The following is a 21,077-nucleotide window of genomic DNA, read 5'->3' as shown; positions in this document are numbered from 1 at the left end:
ACAAGAATTTTAGCAAAGAAATTAACTTCTAGTTTTGGAAAAAAAATTATGACCAAAAAGACTGGAAAATGCCAGCATTTACAGAAATCATACTGTACAACATTGATGAGTATTGTTTACGGAGAGTCTTTGGGTGTAAGGTTTTATATGATTATTTTATTTTTACCTCAAAACAACTCTAGAAGTGTATATTAGTTATTTAATTGAATAGCAAATGCTATAGTTTGTAAATTACACAATTAATTTATGTACCAGTAAGAAAGAAAAAAAAATCAGGGCCGCAGAGGCGACGCACAGAGGCGACGCAAGATGGAAGACTACCAGAGTGCGGAAGAGACTACTTTTGTTGTTGACAAAGTGAGTAACATTGTGAAAGAGGCTATAGAAAGTGCCATCAGTGGCAACGCCTATCAGCACAGCAAACTCAATCAGTGGATCACAAAGGTAGTAGAACAAACTTGAAGCCAACCCACCAAGCTGGGAAAACCATTCAAATACATTGCGACCTGTACAATTATGCAGAAGAATACACGGCGAGTTCTTGCCTCTGGGACAGCTCTACTGACAGGAGCTGCACCGTGTGATGGGAGAACAAGACCATGTACAGTATCTTCAGCGCCTTTGGACTGTCCATCTGACTGACCTCCTCATTCACCCGGGCTCTTTCTCCTCTGTTTCAACATTTCTCTCCCATTTTCTAACCACCAGCCATGAATTCAGTGAACAGCTTTCCCACTCTGTTTTCTGTGGCACTTTCATCATGTAGAGAAAAACCCAAATGACCGCACTGTTCTGTGATCAGCACACCCTCAGTCACACAGATCCATCTTGGGTAGTCGGAGCCCGGACTGACACGTGTCCGCACTCTGAATAGCTCTGTTCAAAGGTGCTAAACACTCAACCTGCTAGTGTGAACCTTTCTCTGCTCTCTGAAATCATTCAAACACACTCACTTTTCCATACTTTGTACTTTTGTTAGAATAGATTATTCCAATTTAAAAAAAAAAAGGAAAGAAAAAAATGTTGCTAATGAAACCAAGACATACCATCATTTATAAGATGCATCCTGATGTTAGAGATGATAAAATGTGAAAGAATGTGCCTCTTAACTCTGATGAAATGTTATAATCCCCATGTTTCAGATGAGGAAAAAGACTTCATGAGGTGAAGTCGCTCAACATCACATAGTTAGAAAGTGGTAGACCCCAGGCTCACATTCAAGGTAGTCTGACTTGAAGCCCATGCTTGTGTCCATTTATTTCATGGAGTGTGTCTCAATCCATGTTTATGCTGCATGGAGTAAAACAAAATATCACTTTGTTGCTGTTAAATTGGTCATTGATATGCTGCAGATTGGTAACTTACACCTCAAGGTGACTTTTCAAGGTTTGATCGCCCAATAAGATGCTGTCCATTGGTCAAACAAGTCAAGAAAAATAAACCAATCTCTATTTCATTGACAGCTATGTAGACAGCATCAACATTACAGCTTTCAAGCTGACAATTTCTGCGTTTTGTCCTGGTATCATCCCTCATTTTAACTTATAATGAAAAAACTTTTTTTTTCCATCCAAAAAGAAAATCTTTGTTTCTGAAGACATTGCCTGGTCTGCTGTTCAGTTCACAAACAAAGTGAAATTTCTCTACTTTTAATAGCTCAAGATGTTTCATAATTATATCATGACTTGAGATTTGCAAATGAGCAAACAAGAACACAGTAAGCTTAAAGATGCCCAGAGTGATTTAATAAAAATATTTTTAGCAATAAAGACCCACAAAACAGAAAAACAGAAAATGTATACATATTTGACTCAGAATCCCAGTGTTTTTTTCTTTTTTTCCCCAGGAGGCAACACCAGCTTTAAATGCTGCCTTCCTCGTATATAGGACTAAATCCATGCACAGTACACAACTTTAGTTCCTATTCTAAAGCACTGAGCCATTGTTTTATGCTTGTCTCTTGAGGCTAAGGGAAAATGTTATTGGCAGTCTGAAAGAATAAGTTGTAACATAGGCATTTAATTTTCTTTCCTTATACTCCCTGATTAAAACAAGGTTTGCCCCATTTTCTATTTTTCTTTTAAAAGCCCTCTTTGCCCACATTAACAAAATAACATACTGACTATAGCCATGACTTTGGCTCTGACTGCTCTAAGTTTAGATGCAATTTGTATCCAACTTTTGTCCTGTGTCCAGGCTTTGAGTCAACTTTGGTTACACGGACAACATTTGATTTCTAGTTATTAGAAAAATTAGTCCCCCTAAAGGTTAAACTGACTGGTGATGTAGTTTATTGACTTATTTAGTTATTTTAAAAATTAGTTGATAATAATTCAAAAAGAAACACCCTGCTCCTTAGCAATTACTGAAATGTATGAGATATTTACATGCATAAGGCACTGAACAATCAAGCAAAATTTATAAATCCAAATTACAAAAGTGGATGTTTGTGTGTTGAAAGTTATTGCTGTCACCTATGATAATATTCTCATTGTTTCTGGGCTCTAGAAATACATCCTCTTTATTTTAAAAAACCCAAAACATACAGACCAATAAAGAAGAAAGTGAAATACATCCCAAATACAACTTCTGAGTTGGTCATAATTTGGAGAGGGTAGGGCAACTGCTAGAGAGCAGTGGCAGTTTGGATTCACACCCAGTGTTAACTAGAAACCACATGCTTTAAAAAAAAAACATATTATGTTAATTTTTTATTAGTACTTTAAACTACACCAACAAATGTGCTTTAATTTTAAGAGGCCTGAACATGGAATATTCAGATAAGACTTAACACTGACATAAACATAGCCAGGAGAGAAAATATGAAAATATTCACACAAATAGGAAGGCTGGGTTTGGATCCAGTTGTTCCTACACTAGAATACATGCCTGCACTGTGATGGGATTACATAGTCAGTTCTAATCTATTCAATTTCACTGGCATGAGCCCTTACACACGCGGGATGCTCTGTGAGGTATTTTATAGACCATGGGTGGGCAACCCCTGGCACGCATGCCAAACATGGCACGCCAGTAACTTTTGCTGGCACGCCAAACCCTCTCTTATAATCTTCCATTTACAATTTTTTTCTTAATATCGACTTTTTTATTTTTCAGATAAATTCAGTGTAGGTGCATTTTAGATAAATAAATAGTTTTACATAACAAGTTATCTTAAAGACCACAGACATGGATTGACGAGAGAGGGGAGAGCAATTTCTATGCCTCTGCCTTAACTCTCCCTGCCTTCCTAGATCCGACCACTGTTTTGGTTTCATCCACATACGCTTGTGAATCTTTGTTCTCAGTGATGAATTTTGTTAAGTCTCGTAATAGGAGTAGCCTGATGGATGAAAGTATTAGCTCGTGCATATCTCTGAAGGTCACGAAATATAAACCTGATGTAAAATCTCTGTCATCAGTGATGCAGCAGCCAAAGTCCCACTTTGATATTATCAGTCCCACTGATAATATCAAACCGAGTCATAAATTATGTTTTCTGTCGGACTATCAGTGTTCATGTATACATTAAAAGATAAATGTATTTTTCATCATCATATACTGTGTTTTTGTCGCTCGAATGAATTTTATTATTTCTTCAAGGTTCTTCACATACATACACCTTAAGAGATATCAAGTAGGCATAACATGTTGTCAAAAAATTAGGGTTGGCACGCAGAAGAATTTTGCGTCAGAGATTTTGCTGGTTTTGGCACCCACTCACAAAAAGGTTGCCCACCCCTGTTATAGATATTTCTTCCCAGAAACTCTGCAAGTTGGGTATTATTGGCACTTACTTTTAAAGATGAGAAAACTAGAGCTCAGATAGGTTATGAAGTTTGTCTTAGCAAATGGTTCTGAGGTATAAACCAGGTCTTTGCACCCCAAAGCTATGTTCCTACCACTGTGATATCTGAATGATACCTGATCCTCATCCTTATGGAACTTAGAGTCTAAGACAGTGGTTCTCAACCTTCCTAATGCCGCGACCCTTTAATACAGGTCCTCATGTTGTGGTGACCCCCAATCTCATTGTTACACATTGAACATAATTAAAGCATAGTGATTAATCACAAAAACAATATGTAATTATATGTTTTCTGATGGTCTTAGGCAACCCCTGTGAAAGGGTCGTTTGACCTCCAAAGGGGTCATGACCCACAGGTTGAGAACCGCTGGTCTAAGAGGAGAAGAGAGAATGACAGAAATAAATAGCACATTAGAGAGAATCCACAAGAAACCATCTAAAGATACAAGAGGCTGTCATGAGAACTCAAATGCCAGGGAAACATATCTAGTGGGAGTTGGGAGTGGCAAGAGATGGATATCAGGAAAAATGTCAGTTTGGCTCAGTGGATAGAGCGTTGGCCTGCGGACTGAAAGGTCCCAGGTTCGATTCCGGTCAAGGACATGTACCTTGGTTGTGGGCACATCCCCAGTAGGGGGTGTGCAGGAGGCAGCTGATCGATGTTTCTCTCTCATTGATGTTTCTAACTCTCTATCCCTCTCCCTTCCCTTCTGTAAAAAATCAATAAAAAAATATATTAAAAAAATGCTTCCAGTAAGAGCCTGAATGGGAGAAGGAACCCACAGGAAGGATAGAATTTCTATAGATGTGATGAGGATCGAGTGGGACAAAGGTGAATCAAAAAGAGGAAATGTGCTCTAGCAGGTTTGGCTCAGTGGATAGAGCATTGGCCTGCAAACTAAAGCAGACTGAAGGGTCCTGGGTTCAATTCCAGTCAAGGGCACTTGCCCAGGTTCCAGGCTTGATCCCCAGTACAGGGCATGCAGGAGGCAGCTGATCAATGATTACCTCTTATCACTGATGTTTCTCTCTCTCTCTCTCCCTCTCCCTTCCTCTCTGAAATCAGTAAAAAAAAATATTTTAAAAAAAGAGGAAATTGTATGTGTTAGCTGCATAAGAGGTATGAGTAGGAAGTAGGGAGAGAGCAAGCTGGCAAGGTGACTTTGGCTCTAACATTGAAGGTTTGAGGTTCAAGGGGAGGAGCTTGTACATAATTCACCAGGTAGTGAGGCTCATTTGAAAGGGAGGGCAGTGGTGGGGAGGGAGCAGGCAATTCACTAAAGTCAATCCCCTTGGCTTTCAGTGACTAAGATCTGTATTATCACCCTCATTTTAAGGATGATGAAAGAATTTAAAAACAAATTGTAACTAGCTCGGTGGCCTTAGGCAAGTCACTTAACCTCTCTGAATCTTAGTTTCTTCATTGGCATGCTACTTAGCCTGTAAGAATCAAATGATATGGTACCTGTGAAAAGAGGTTGTACACTGGAAAATCATTATAAACATATGGAGTGCTGTTATTAGGAGACATAGCTATACAATAACATTTCAAAAAACAGAGGAAAAAAAAAAGAAGGAAGGAAGGGTGGGAGGAAGGGACTGAGAGGGGAGGAGAGAAGAAGGGAGAAAGAGAGGGAGAGAATGAGAGAGAGTAAACAGGAAGGCAGACACAACTTAGAAAAGTCAGCCTGAGGAAAACCAGCTTCCTTGAAGCAGGGGCATGAGGGGCTAATGGGTAAAAGCCCCATGGAGCAGAGTCTAGGGAACCCAATTTGTTTCACGCAGGTGTTTCTGGAAATACAGAGACCGCACTGCACATGGAACTGGGAAGAGTAACAGGTCCTGTGTGGTCTTGGCCCAAAGTAACAAACTTGAGGTCAGTAAAGCCTTAAAAAAAGCTCCTATATAATTAAGAGAATAAAAACCAGTTCCTGTGAGGGAAAACTAGTATAGATTTTTAATCTTAAAGCAGAGAAGCTTACAGGAGTTAATCATGGAGCATTTGTTACCAATTTATTGCAGTTGCCACAGAAAATTAAGATACATTAACTGATTTTAAGCATGAAATTCTTTAGTTAACCTAGACAGTGAGGGGGGTTAGACACCAAACACGTGAAAAAGAGATGATGGACTTCTCACCCCTAATTCTTTTGACATACAGTATGTTTATCGAGGGCCTGCTATTTGCAAGGCATTGTGTTAAATGCTGGGGCTATTGAGGACATAAAATACAGTTATTCCTCAAATAGGTCATAAATCAGCAGAGGAAAAGATACATGGTATTAAAAAAGTGAAAAGTTAAAAAAAACCCCACCTTATTAAATAAGAGGGTATAAAAGTTAGGAAGCATTATGCAAGGCTTCCTGAAAAGGTACGCTACACATTTTAACCTTTTTTTCCTTTTGTCTTCCAAGAATCAAGGACCTGGGCTAAGGACCTGCTGAGATTCCTCCTCATTTTACAGCGCTGTGGTCGTCATTCTGATTCTATCAAATATTTGATTCAATTTCAATACATTTGAGACTTAGGAAAAACTAGAAAGTTAGGCAGCATAATAATAATAACCCTGACATTATTTTTGCATCACTTAAATATGAAAATGTGAGTCCACCCGGTAGTAAAAAGGTAAAAAAACCCCACAATAACAACAACAAAAACCCCAAAAACTCAAGTTTGGATTCAACAAACCAGTCAACTTATTGAGACATTAGTGTAGGTTGCCTGTTGATTTGTTGGTCCCATGCTGACACCAGCGTAGGAAGAGAATACAGATGTACAGAAAACTACTCAATCACTGGCCCCTTCCCTCCGAACCCCTGTTAAATTAACAAAATATTTCTGGGGAGAGATGGGGAAGTAATGGGTGTAGTATGTATTGTGCAGGTAGTTTATGTGGATAAAGCAGTAAAATTTTTTATATTAGTCACAGGAAAAATTCAGAAAACACTGCCTTCCCACATGTTGTAAGGTTTTGGCATATTCAAGAAAAATCAAGTAGAACATATTTTAAAGGGCACTCATTTCTGAGATCTGCTAATCAATGGTCTCATTTCAAGAATTAAAAATGTAATAGTTTGGAAAAAAGAGATGAATGAAAATCAGAAAATGAGGTCAAATTTCTTCTATTTTTGTAATTGCTCTAAGGCTCAGCAGTGTTCCTTGAGATACGTTTAGAAGAATTTAATCATATCAGACATTTCAAAGATATCTAGATTGGGGGAAACCTTGAAAATTTATGAACAGAATAGAGTATTAGCTAATAATTTTTAAATGCAGTTTCACATATCTGACAGATAAACTGATTTTTTTTTGTGTAGGGGTGTCAATAAATGCATAAGCTCTGGTTTTGCTGAACTTCTGAAGGACATATGCCTGTAATTGGCCTTTCTCATTTCTGTCTTGTTAACAAGTATATAAATAAGAGAAGGCTTCAGTAATTGGCTCAGAGTTACTAATGAATTAATTAACTTCAGTCTATTTTACCTAACCTTTAATAATAAGAGTCTTTTTTTTTCGGTCTAGCAATAGGTCCGACAGACTGAAAAAACAGACATGCAGCAAAGCTCTTGAAAATTAATGAGAAACGAGGGAAGAATCAATGTACATTCTGCTTGCAGAGAACTGACACAAAAAAGACACAATAAACCATGAACAAACACAGTCAGTTTAAAAAATAGGTTAGAAAAAGTGGGCAAATTCAATTATAGAAGTAATTAGAAGATATAGGGCAAGGCTGCCTTTTGGGACTATGCCAGAAAACATGAATTAATATGAGTGAATAGAAAGAGCCCATGTAGTAATTAAGAAGCAATCACCTATGGCAATGAGTACCTGGAAAAAGCCTGCAAACTATTAATTCAGTGATCAAAAATATTTTTAGATGATTAATATGGCAAATTTACTTTAAAAGACTAATTTCTGGAAAGATATCAAGACAATAGCACACTATTTGTTCCTCTGGCATTTATATAGCTAATTAAATTTTATAATTTGCAACAACAGTCATTATTATCTGAAAATGGTAAAAGCAATATTTCGCCTCTTTAAACACACACACACACACACACACACACACACACACAACACATCGGTGGTTCTGAAATCAATAAGTTAAATCCAGCTCCTGCTGTCCTGCTGTAAGTGCCTAAGCCTTGATTGTTACATTCTTTCGATGTGTATTTTTTCTTAGACGTGTGCGTTTCTGTAATATTAAGCATGGATTAATGTACAACTTCTCAAAGGTTTTATATGTTCCCATGGCTGGGCAGGGATTCCACACACTGTTTAATTTCAACAATATCAAATAAAAGCAGTTTAATGTACTATTTGTGCATCAAAGACTTTCTTCCTTGGTCAGCAGAGGGCTGTTACTTCAGTACACACCGTTCCTCCCCCGAGAATACAAAGGCATACAACACACAGAAGGCTAATGGCTTCTGAAATAGGTGATTATCAGAGCCCCGTAGAGCAACGTGAGGGTCTGGCTGGTAATAAACAACCTCACAATATGAATTATTCTATTTCCACAGCTTTAAGAAAACGTACGTTTCATCTTGTTGATCAGAAAAGTCTAGAAATGCTGTCTTCTTGGAAATAACAGGGAGTTACTAAAACTAATCAGTGTGTCAGCAGGGAGTTATTGAGCACCTACTAAGGGCTTAAGGCCCCAAAGTAAATCCGAAATGCTAAACTTCTAACACAGTGGTTCTCAACCTTCCTAATGCCGCGACCCTTTAATACAGTTCCTCATGTTGTGGTGACCCCCAATTTCATTGTTACAAATTGAACGTAATTAAAGCATAGTGATTAATCACAAAAACAATATGTAATTATATATGTGTTTTCTGATGGTCTTGGGCGACCCCTGTGAAAGGGTCGTTCGACTCCCAAAGGGGTCGCGACCCACAGGTTGAGAACCGCTGTTCTAAAAGATATGTGTGTGTGTGTGTGTGTGTGAGAGAGAGAGAGAGAGAGAGAGAGAGAGAGAGAGAGAGAGAGAGAGGTTCCCTTTTGGAAGTCAGTAAACTAGCTTTAGAGATGCTAGTTTTTAATTACTAATTTGCCCTTGGACTATTGCTAGCTTTGAGGTTAACGTAGAAATTGCTGACCTACAAAACAAGATGGATCTAGAAACTCATTTTAATCGTCCCTACTATAGAGGGCCTGGAGATAAGAGGTGTATAGGTATTTGAGGAAAAAAAAAATTAGAGATTTCGACCAGATACCAAATTAAGCAGATATTAGATCTGTCCAGTTCCTTCATTGTCTGTATTTCTCTCATTTTCTTAAAATAAATGGGTGGTTTTGAAAAGCAAACACAGGAGAAGATGGCCTCTAGCAGAGGTCTCTCATTCGTTGAGTTTGCTTCATGTCAATTATCAAACCTTAGGTATGGCAACAGCGAACAAGCAGTTTTTCCAGCCGCATGGTGATGATGACAGAACTCCCCTGGAGGCAGGCAATTGGGAACTAGTGAAGTGAGGACAGCTTAGAGGTGTGGGGGGCTAGGGGCTGCCAGCTGAGCAGGACCCACTCACCATGAAATGTTAACGTGTCAATGAAGGGGAAAAGCATGAATGAACCACAAAGAGGCTGAAAATGACTCAGCTGGTTGGAGACGGAATTTGGGCTCTCTGCCAAAGTGAGGTGTTCAGGGCACATACCCTAACACCTTGGGGGGATGGGGAGGGGCTGTGCCCTGATTTTAGAAAGATACAGTATTTTTGAAGAAAGAAGACAGGTTTTTTTTTTCCTTAAAAAATAAACTTCTTCCTTTTTCTTCTTTTCTTCTTCCCTTCCAGCCTTCCAACAGTTTTCTGAGTTCCTGCTTTTTGCTGGGCTTTGGGTTTGGAATGGAAAAAGCAGAGAGAGAGAATGGAATATAAAGATAAATGAGTCACAACCCCTCTTGCAAGGCTCCTAGGCTATAGGAAGGACAGATGTAGGCAACTATAAGAGAAGATAGTGAAATAGGTGCAAAAGAAGGAAAGAGGTAAACTGCAGTGATTGAGCAGAGGAAGGGGGCAGGGGGGCTCCAGTGGATAAAAAAGGGTTTTCACAGAAGAGGTGGCAGTTATGCCTGTCTCAAAGAGTAATAGGCAGAGAAGGGAGGAGAATTTCAGTTGACAGGAACCTTCTCTTACCCTACTGCAGTGGTTCTCAACCTTCCTAATGCCGCGACCCTTTAATACAGTTCCTCATGTTGTGGTGACCCCCAATTTCATTGTTACAAATTGAATATAATTAAAGCATAGTGACTAATCACAAAACAATATGTAATTATATATGCGTTTTCCAATGGTCTTAGGCACCCCCTGTTTAAAGGTCGTTTGACCCCCAAAGGGGTCGCAACCCACAGGTTGAGAACCGCTGCTCTACTGCCTCCAACTTCCTGTTTTTCAAATCAAGGTCATTTCAGGAAAGCAAGTAGATAAGACAACCATGATGTGCATATGTGAGGATGGTTTGTGTGTGTGTGTTTCGGGGGGGGGGGTGGCGGGGGGGGGGTGTGAGGAGAAAGATGGGATGGGATGAGGATTTCCCTAATTTACAAATGTTCTTTTTACATAAACAAGTTCTGCCTCTTCCAGGTTAGTAGTATTTTTTTAAAGCACACACTTCTTTTCACTATTTGAATGATATCTGGACTCTGGTTGGGAAATATGATATTCCAATAGGTTTTATTTTTCATGTTTGATGGCTTTGTCATTTTGCCATTGACAAGTCCATTATTTTAAATAATGGTTTGATTCCTGTAGATTGTACTACATTTATATATGCATGCAATTAGTCCTTTATTAATGCATCCTTTCCTTTTTTCATTAAGTAAATATTTAATTACTTGACAAATATCTTGCTAGGAATAGTTTATTCTTTCCTTGCTTCTATCTTGGAAATTATGTCATTCCTAATACGAAACATGGGCATTATTTAAAATGCACTGACTAGCCCGGCCGGCGTAGCTCAGTGGTTGAGCATCAACCTATGAACCAGGAGGTCGCGGTTTGATTCCTGGTCAGGTCACATGCCCCAGTTGCGGGCTCGATCCCCAGTGTGGGGGTATGCAGGAAGCAGCTAATCAATGATTCTCTCTTATCACTGACGTTTCTTTTTCTCTCCCCCTCTCCTTTCCTCTCTGAAATCAATAAAAATATATTAAAAAATAAAATAAAATGCACTGACTAAAAGATCAGACATGCATATGGTTATATCTAATTCAGTGCTGAATATCAAAACCAATCTTGTTCTTGACTGATATATTGGTCAGTGGGACTACACTGAGTGGCCAGATTATTGTGACCACCCCATCAGTACTTCACTGACACTTCCAAAAATACTGACTATTGAAAACTTCCTAAGCAAATACTCTCAAGGCTTTTTTTTAAATATTATTATTATTTATTTGCATAACTAATTCACTTCATTGTACTGATGGGGTGGTCATAATAATCTGGCCACTCAGTGTATGTATCCTGGCCTATTTAGTTCTTAGGATATTTCCAAAGGAAGACTATAGAAGTCGTCAAGGTAACTACAATAGGCTTACCTATAAAAGGAGAAGATATTAGACTGGCATGGGTCAAAAGTCTCTTACATACAAAACCAGCCTTGTTTACTGGGTATGCAAAAACCTAAGTTTCCACATCTCTCCAGAGGCTAAGAAAGGGAAAGTAACTACCACGCATGAACATTAATTCATTCAGTGTATTTTTGAAGTACTCTGCTAGGGACCAGGGCTACAAAAATGATTAAAGCATGAGCTTTACCCTTAAGGAACTTACTCCCTCAAGAAGTAGATGAGTCAGATAAGTAAATCAATTACTGTAGTCTAGCTGTGATAAGGTATGAAAGTGCAGCTTGCTATGAGAGCACAAAGGAAGGATATCTAAAGTAGACTGGGACAGTGGGGTGAGAGGATAAGACGCCAGAACTGAGTTTTTAGGAACAAGAATTTAATTAGCTAAAGAGAAGGGCCAAGGGAAGGTGATTTAACATATCATGATGTATAAAGTAGCACGATGGATGTGGGAACGAATTTTGCAAACTTACAGAGCGCTGGCTCCGTGTTAAATAGAAGTGTGGGTGGGACGGTTCAAGTATCCCTTACCCAGACCGGGCTCTCTCGGAGGTTTCCAGTTTCTTGGCTCATTCCCCTTTTCCTAACTCCTTTCCTTTTGCCCAAGGTTTCTGGACAGGGCCATAAAGAAAGTCTAGTCCGTGGATATTTCAGAATTTGAAAGCTGCTGGCCTAGATTATTCTGATAGGGAATGTCCAAGGGGTGTTCATGCTCATGGCCTAGGCAAGAGCACAGAGAAACAGTAATGGTGAGATCAGAGTGTACTGAGTGTGCCTCATGAAGCTGCCCACATCCATGGAAATGTCTTTCTCTCGGCCAGTGTTTCCTTTTGTCTGAATTCAGAGCCTTGAATAAGCAGCTTGCCGTAAGACCTCAAGAAAAGTAATCAAGGCAATTCTCAGGATTAGCTCTAGAGTACCACGTGTTAAAGGTGTTTGAAATGTCCAGTCCTTTATGAATTCTCTGGTTAATTCCTACTCATCCTTCAGGAATCAGCTTAAAGGACTTTTTTTTCCCCCTGAGCTTTGCCTGATATTCTGTATTAGGTCATGGGGTCTGCTATAAGATTTTTTAGTACTTGGCAATTTTCTTTTGTAGCACTTAGTATGACTCCAGTGTAATGGATTATATAAGTAGTGTCTTCACATCAGGCTTTTTAAGGAGTATGTTAGCTTCATAAGGGCAGGAACTGGGTTCTATACTGCTATCTCTAGAATGCCTAGCAGCTTTCCTGACTCAGAGTAGGTGCTCAATAAATATTTTTTTAAACGACTCATTTAGTCTTTATCCCAATTTGAGTGCAACTCAAATGTAACACACTGAAATGCAGCAGAGCTGCTGAGTAAGTCTCTCACATCTCACACTGGCTTCTAGAAGCGTTCAAACCATGGATCCAGGTCATCTCCTCTTACTGCTTTACCTGGTTCCTTCCCATGGCTTTCTGGCTCAAAATGACTCCAGCATCTTCCCTTTCCCTGTGTCAGGGCATCCTTATGGCTGTAATTTATTTCCCTCAGGCTAAAGTTTCCTTCACGGCTGAGGGCCAAAGCTGCTGTGACAGGCACTCCACTCGGGATAAAAACACGAAAAGGCACGGACCTGACCCCAGGAGAGCGCAGCTGTGACGGAGTGGCCGGATTGGAGCAGCCTTCATCGGCCTCCAGAGAGCCGCTGCCTGTAACTACATCCCAAGAGCATTGCCTTTTCAGCCGAAAGGATTTAGTCCCTGTTAAAAATGCATATCACCCTGGAGAGCATAACTCCTATTAGCTGTTATTAACCACTTCTACCTTTATGTGAATGAAGGATTTGAGAATAGGTTTTGGTCCAGAAGCTGGAAGGACTGAACAGGCCACTGGGAGTGTGAGAGGAAGAGGGACAAGGAGTGCCAGTAAGTTGGGAAAGAGGTAAAACATGAAAAGGCTAGAGAAATGGCACCTAACACACATTGACACAAGACAATGGCTGACGAGTAAAGAAAAGATAAGCTGCTTTCTTCAAATTGGTGGTGGGCTGGCCCTACCTCGGGCTGTGTCTTTAGGTAGCTTGTAGTTTCTGGTTAAGATAACGTTTACTGTCTGGCCGGTGTTGCTCAGTGGTTGAGTGTTGACCTATGAACCAGGAGGTCACGGTTTGATTCTCCCTCAGGGCACATGCCTGGGTGGCGGGCTCGACCCCCAGTAGGGGGCATGCAGGAGACAGCCGATCAACGATTCTCTATCAACATTGATGCTTCTATCTCTCTCTCCCTCTCCCTTTCTCTCTGAAATCAATAAAAATATATTTTAAAAAAGAAAAGAAAAAGCTTACAGAAGAGGAAACGGATGGCTCTAGCTGTTTGGGGTTGATGACAATTTCCTGTTTCACTCTTATAATCTAGGACATCATGAAAAATGAATTTTTTTTCTACTACCATGAATTCAAGAGCTATTTCCATTTTCAGAAGTGTTATAAGAAGGAGTTATACTCTGTTTTCAAAGGTTCCATGTAAGTTGGGCTTAGATGCCTATGCTGGGTTCTCTTAATTATTCAACTTTTTTTTTAAATAAAAGAAACTCTTAATAGATTTAAATTGGTCATGAGAAATAGCAATGATGTTTCAAAAGAGGACAAATGCCATACTGGTGTCTGAATACTAAGATTCTTTTCTATGTGAGTATAATGCTTGCTTATACATACTAGCAAAGAACACAATTAGCATACTAATTTGATTCTCTACTTAAAGAATGGAAGATTCTTTTGACACAGACAGCTGTCCATGAATAGCTGGGTGACCCTTGGTCAGTTTTCCATCTGTCTTAGAGCGAGAAGTCCAGACTTAGGCACACATTAGCTGCATGACCTTGGACAGCCTTCTCATGTGGCTACTTCTCAGGGTCTTCATCTATAAAACGGAGGCATATATACTTGCCTCACGGGGTTGTGGTAAGGATTAAGTTAGCATCTTGCCCACTACAGATAGTCTGTATTACTATTATTTAAAGAATATTTTTATTGATTTGAGAGAGAGAGAGAGAGAGAGAGAGAGAGAGAGAGAGAGAAACATCAATGATGAGAGAGAATCACTGATTGGCTGCCTCCTGCATGCCCCGCACTGAGGATCGAGCCCACAACCTGGCCATGTGTCCTGACTGGGAATCGAACTGTGACCTCCTGGTTCACAGGTTGATGGTCAATCACTGAGCCACGCTGGCCAGGTGATCTGTATTATTTTTAAAACTCTGGTCTGAATCTATCTTTTCTGAGGAAGTTTGTGGTAGGCCTAGGATTCTTCACTTCTACCTGCCTCTAAGGACAGAGAAGTAGAGAAAGGTTTTACTGAATCAGTTTTGAGAGAATTCTGCTGCCATGAAGAGGTTACCACTGCCTCTCTGCCCTTGGCTCACAGGGACACAAGGCTCTGCAAACATATGCACGGATAGAAGCAGGGAGAGACGATGTCTGGGAATGTCTTAGGTCAAGGGTCCTCAAACTTTTTAAACAGGGGGCCAGTTCACTGTACCTCAGACCGTTGGAGGGCTGGACTATAGTTTTAAAAAAAAACAACTATGAACAAATTCCTATGCACACTGCACATATCTTATTTTGAAGTAAAAAACCAAAATGGGAACAAATACAATATTTGTATTTGCATGTGGCCCGCGGGCCATAGTTTGAGGACCCCTGTCTTAGGTTCATATCCAGTGTCACCGGCAGCTCTCAGGATATCAGCTTGACAAATAGAAATAACACCAATTATAACTTTATGACCACAATTTCTTAATGCCTCCCTAGCCTGATCTCCCTTTCCTCTGCTTTTCCTTCCTTGAGGCCAGTGGTTCTTAGCCTCACTTACACATTGGAATTACCCATGGAGCTTTAAAAATTACTAGTACCCGGGTCCCCTTCGCAGAGACTCTGAGTTAACTTGCCTGGGGTATAGTCTCAGGGTGGGCCTTTTCAAAAGCTCTCCAGAGAATCAAAATTGCATTCTGAACGCTGAAAATGTAAAAATAATTTTGTTTTCAATGTAAAGTACAAGTTAACTCAAGACAATAATACATTTAACAAAAAGACAGAAATTTAGTCACGGTGCATAAAATTAATTTCATGCTGTTAGTGTGGTGTCTGAAGCTTATTTAAATCCTTGTTTAATGTAAACACACTCCGTCCAGCCCTCTCCCATACATTTGCAGCTGTGGAATCGACCTGGAGTGAAGGGGCACCAGGCTGAAGGGAGCAGAGCGGTATGGCGGGGTCCTATCATTCGCTGAAAGATTCCTGAGTGCTGGTTCAGAGCATTCTCTCGGGTCTCCGGTGAGCACCAGGGATCTAAGGATCTCTTATCATTTACTAGTCTCTCAGTCTGGCTGCCAATTTTGCCAAAAGCACATTTTTCAACCCCAACGTCATGAGACTCTTGGTGTGTCATGATCAGCTGGGATTACAAGAAATGTGAAATAATAATAAAGTTTTGGGGATTGTAGTCAACACATAAGAATTAATTCCAGCAAATTCAAGGTTATCCCTGTAATAGCATGATTTTCACTCCACTTGCACTTGGATGTGCTGTCTTGAATGGGAGAACATGGTGGAGTTACAATTACGACGGGGGACTGTCATTTGACATGAGTGTCCCTGTGGAACAAAGGTTGGGGTTTTGTAAAAACCAACCTCCCAAGTCAAAGAAGTGGCTCCGTGGGCCTCGCGTGTGCGGCAGCGCATACTAATGGGGGTGGGGGACAGAGCTGGACAAAGGCGCCTCTCTGTGTGCTGGTGCCCAGTTTCCTTTTGGGGGACAGAGAGGACCTTGTTTTCTTCCATTGGATAAGGAACCTTATTTATATGATTATACCTTAAGCCATCTCTGAGCTAAAAATAGAAAACAAAGTCTTAAGTAATTCTGCCAATCTGCTCATCACAAAAAAAATCAGTTTGTAAACATGTCAAAATAAACACAATATTTTTAGAAAAAAATAATAACAAAAGTATTACATATTTTTTTTGGGGGGGTTCTCCTCATATTTGGAGTAATTTTGATCTGACTAGTAATTTTAGTGTCTTCTGCTAAAAAGGAAGGAATGGGGTACTTCATTTAGCTTTTTCGTCTGTTAACTGAACTTACTAGTTGCATAAAAAGGGAAATGATGACTTTGTTTTCTTTTCAAGGTTACTGAGAAGAGAAAATGAGGCCTGAAGACAAGGCTTGGAGAAGGGGAACAGGCTGGGGAGACGGCAAACACTCAATGAATGGCTGTTGATAGTTGCCATGGTAGTCATGATATTGCTAATAAATTTCTCCTGAAAATTTTTTTCAAAGCAGTGAAGTACAGAAAGGAGCACACTACTTTGGTTTTTATGAGTACTGTGTTTAGAGTCATTTTTTTAAAAATATATTTTATTGATTTTTCACAGAGAGGAAGGGAGAAGGATAGAGAGTCAGAAACATCAATGAGAGAGAACCATCAATCAGCTGCCTCCTGCACACCTCCCACTGGGGATGTGCCCGCAACCAAGGTACATGCCCTTGACCGGAATCGAACCCGGGACCCCCCAGTCTGCAGGCCGACGCTCCATCCACTGAGCCAAACCAGCCAGGGCTAGAGTCATTTTTTAAATAGTAAGGCATTTAAAAATATTTTAATTGATTTTTAGTGAGAGAGGAAGGGGGGAGAGAGGGAGAGAGGGAGAGAGAGAGAGAGAGAGAGAGAGAGAGCGAGAAACATCCATGTGAGAGCAAAACATTGATTGGCTGCCTGCCTCCTATATGCCCCATATTGGGGATCAAGCCTGCAACCTAGGCATGTATCCTGGCAGGAATTGAACTGGCAACCTTTTGGTACACAGGTCAATACCCAACCAACTGAGCCACACCAGCCAGGGCAGTAAAGCATTCTGAATGCAAAATAAAGAGGGATTTATGAAGAACTTAGTATACTCAAATTGAAATCATCTGGACCTTGTTTTTAATTTTTCCTTGTTTATAACAACTTAGTTAATTGTTTTATGCTTTAGTGACTTGGTTTTTGTTTCAAGATCTCAACTTATTAGGGAGTAATATACGTGGAGTCCTTTGAGTTGAATGGACACTTCAGATAAATTTAAGATCTTATTTTGGTATTTTATAGTACAATGTATTAAATTGGGCAAATGCACTTAAATATATTTTGATGATTTGATTCTGCATGGTGATATGGCAAGTGAAAGGAAGAAACAACTTCAGACTTTAAGTCAAAGTGTGATGGATTACCATTACTATATAATTACTACTAATTCTGTTAGTAACAAAGGGTTCCAGAAAATTCATATTGGATAGCTCAAGAAAGGATTGCTTACCAAAAGAAAATCAGGAATGTTTTAGGGGTACTTTCCTAATCTTTCAAAGCAGACAACTACCTTGACACCCCACAATAAATTCCACAGGGCTGCTTCCCGAGACAGAATTCTGCAAGGGCCAGTCTGACACATGGCATTTGTTGCACTATCCATGCTGAGCAACCTATTTCCCTTCCCCTCCAAATCTTGCTTTTAATTTACACTGCTGTTTATTGCACATGGCTCTTTACTTTCCACTGACCCTTGCCTATTGTGGCAGTATATCAAATCTCAGGTTTTCATTCTGCAGATCATTTCTGGCTCTGTGGTCTTAGATCCATCACTTTTTACTGAGCTTTTCTGTCACCAGAGACAGCTTTGCATTTTAATAAAGTTTCCCATCCTGTAGGGCCCTCTCCCCTGAAATAGCTCCAGCTCCCCAGGGCTGCAAAGGAGTTGAGCGGAAAGCAGAGAAGCTTTTGTGGACAGTGATGCTGATGGCAGATAACTCCAGCTGTCATTACAAGATCATCCAGATAAGGGGGGACAATCAAGTAGGGCTTATGGTCCACTTGAGTTTCTCTGATTGTAAAACCAGCCATTTTTCAATTTAAATAATTTAAGGATTCCAGCTTCTCTATACTCTGAGGCTCATTTAGCCTCTTATTAGCTAACTGTTTCTTCAGTTCAAGAGGTGGAAGGGAAGAGTGCAGATTTTTTGTTATTGTTCATTCACAGCGGTGGGTAGTGGCGTGTAAATAAAAAATAAGCCAAACACATTTGATGAGAAGAGAGAACAGAAATCCATACACGTAATCATAATTGATTGAGAAAGTTAATTAGAAGGAATAAAAAGGGACAAGTGCCGCATGGCCTAGCACATTATCAATAGGCAAATGGCAGAGAGGAGAAGGAATTAGAAAATTGATTCCCAGCTAACAACAAGAAGAAAACAAACTAAATTTTAATTTTAACTTGAAAATCCTAAATTTTTTTTCTAAGTCTCTTCCCACAATGATCCCATCACACATTATTCCCATCAAAGGAAATGGTGGAGGAGCAAGAGGGAAGCAGCAAACCGAAGTTGCACTGTCCCAGAGGATGGAGCTCAGGCTTGATTTACAGAATCACCTGTGACATATCGATGACAGTTAGTTAAGACGCTGTAGCTGGCCTAAGTTCTTCCTTCTTCTTCTTTTTAATTTTACAACCTTTCCTTCCTCCCAAATTTGTTACCAAAGGTCAGTAACCTACAACATCTATTTTCAAGTGGTATATCTAGGAGTTACCCCTCAAGTCACTCAGTTCCATCACTTAAAATGAGAAATAAGGGGATTGTCCAATAAGAAAAGAAGGCTCTTGAAATATTTTCTAATATTTTTGTGTAGGGATTGTAGGGATGGGACAGTTCTGGAGAACCATTCACTAACTATGCCCATGGGACTGTCTTTTCCATTGCTTAGGAGACACCTGCTCACATGAAGAAACAGATTCCCCAGCATAAAAGTCAGAACCTGGGAGAGAAAGTTGGATAGCTAGAGAGATTTCCTGACAGAGGTAGGACCCACGGTTTTCACCAAGAGTTGAATCTGATTGGGAGACACACTTTGAACTATTAGAAAGACAATGATGATATGCTGACTGTTGACCAAACAAGGTCTTCAGCTGAGACTTGAAGGGGATCTTCTTACATAGAAGAGAAGTAACATCAGTAGCTAAGGAGTGACAATAGGAGGAGAAACCAGGGAACGCTGGTTTCCTCCCTCCCTTATTTCCTCCTTCTTCCTTCCTTCCTCCTTCCTTACTTCCTCCCTTGCTTTCTTTTCTTCTTTACTTTCCCTTCCTACCCTTTTCCTAAGCAAGAAAAATCCATCTTTGGATCAGTAGAGAATTTTATCATAGGTCTAATTGCTGATGCATAAGTGCATCTCAGGAAAATACGGGATCTCTCTATTCAAAGAGCAGATTGTAAACTTCTGGACTAGTGTTCTGCTCCCCCCTCCCCATCTTTTCCTCTCTCCCCTCAATTCAGAATTAGGAAAAACAAAACAAACATAGCCTGATAAGCTATGAGGGCCAGCAACAGCTAATATTGCTTGTACTTCCTCCATTTCTTTTTTCTTTTTAAATCACTAGGACTATAAGCTCTACAAAGTCAGAGGTCCTGATTGATTTACTCATTACTGTATTCCCAGCATTTAGCACTGTGCCTAAATATTTGTTGAGTGATTGAATTAATGGATGTCCATTGATATCCTATCCATAAGATGAGGATAAAGGATTAGTAAATACAGAACTAGTTAACACAAATAACATAACATGACCTTACAGGGTTTTGTTTTTATTTCTTCTTTTTTTTTCTGCAAAAGTTCTATTATTTCCCAAAATGTGTTCAACAAAACATTAGCCCTAAAGAATGAAATCAGATTAACCCCATCTCCCCCCCCCCCCCACCAAAATAAAAAGCATAGACTATGGAAAACTAGTTTGGGATACTCTATATTACACAAAGCTCAAAGAGGTCTTTACAATTATGATTTTTCATAGTTTTTCATTTGCAAATTTTCACTGTGAATTTCCTAGAGAAGGTCATAGCATGTTACATTTCCAAAAATTGTTTGACTATTTTACTCTTTTACATGGCACAGCTTATAGGAATAGTATTCCAGAAAACATGTTTTGAGAAAAGTAGTATCTTAATTCAGCTGTATTCTCTTTAATTGCCTTTCTTTTAGTTTTAAGTCCAAATTAATATTTTCAACTGTGAAAAACACCCCCAAGCACAACAATGTGAATATAGTTAACTACTGAACTTTACACTTAAAATAGTTAAGTTGGGGAATTTGGAATGTATTTTTTAATCACAATTAAAAATTTTTAAATTACTCACAAATGTTACGTTACTAAGTAATAGATGAATCCATATCTTACCTAAGGGCTGTGATAATGTACCCAAACTTAATGGTATTGCCAAATAAAGGGCTTGATTTTGTTCAATTGCATTTACCACCTAGATGCTGTATCTTCAGTTAGTACAATGACTTTTCAACATAGGGCTATGGGTCTATTTGTGTGTGTTTTTAATAATATGGCTTAGGAAGATTACACAAAAAGATTCATGGCTATGTAGGTAAAGTTCATTATAGCTCACAGAGTGGGTTTGGGATTAGGAGACAAGATTAGGTTATAAAAGTGACATTGTCATTGACTCGGTAAATCCTGCTTTCCCCATTTAAAGATGGCCTGTTTGTAATATTTTCCCCTTCAGCATGGGATTTTCATCTTCTACGGAACTCTAGCAGACAAAGCAGATAAAAGCAGAGATGCTCTGATCTCAAGGAGGTAAGAGGCCACTTAGTCTCCCCACCCCCACGGCCCTGAGTATCTTCAAAGAACCG

The 21,077-nt window shown here is 39.6% G+C and overlaps 1 pseudogene across 1 annotated transcript; it reads left to right on the top strand.

Annotated features, from left to right (window-relative positions):
- The first annotated feature begins 309 nt into the window (after positions 1-309).
- Positions 310-638, top strand: LOC308514967 (dynein light chain Tctex-type 1-like; annotated as a pseudogene). Its single transcript has one exon. The product of its transcript is annotated as a dynein light chain Tctex-type 1-like (transcript).
- The last annotated feature ends 20,439 nt before the right edge of the window (positions 639-21,077 follow it).

This window comes from Myotis nattereri (assembly GCF_964212035.1).
Source record: "Myotis nattereri genome assembly, chromosome: 3".
In the NCBI taxonomy this organism is placed as follows: domain Eukaryota; kingdom Metazoa; phylum Chordata; class Mammalia; order Chiroptera; family Vespertilionidae; genus Myotis; species Myotis nattereri.
The sequence above is the reverse complement of the archived record's forward strand: the minus strand, read 5'-3'. Positions and strand labels throughout refer to the sequence as shown.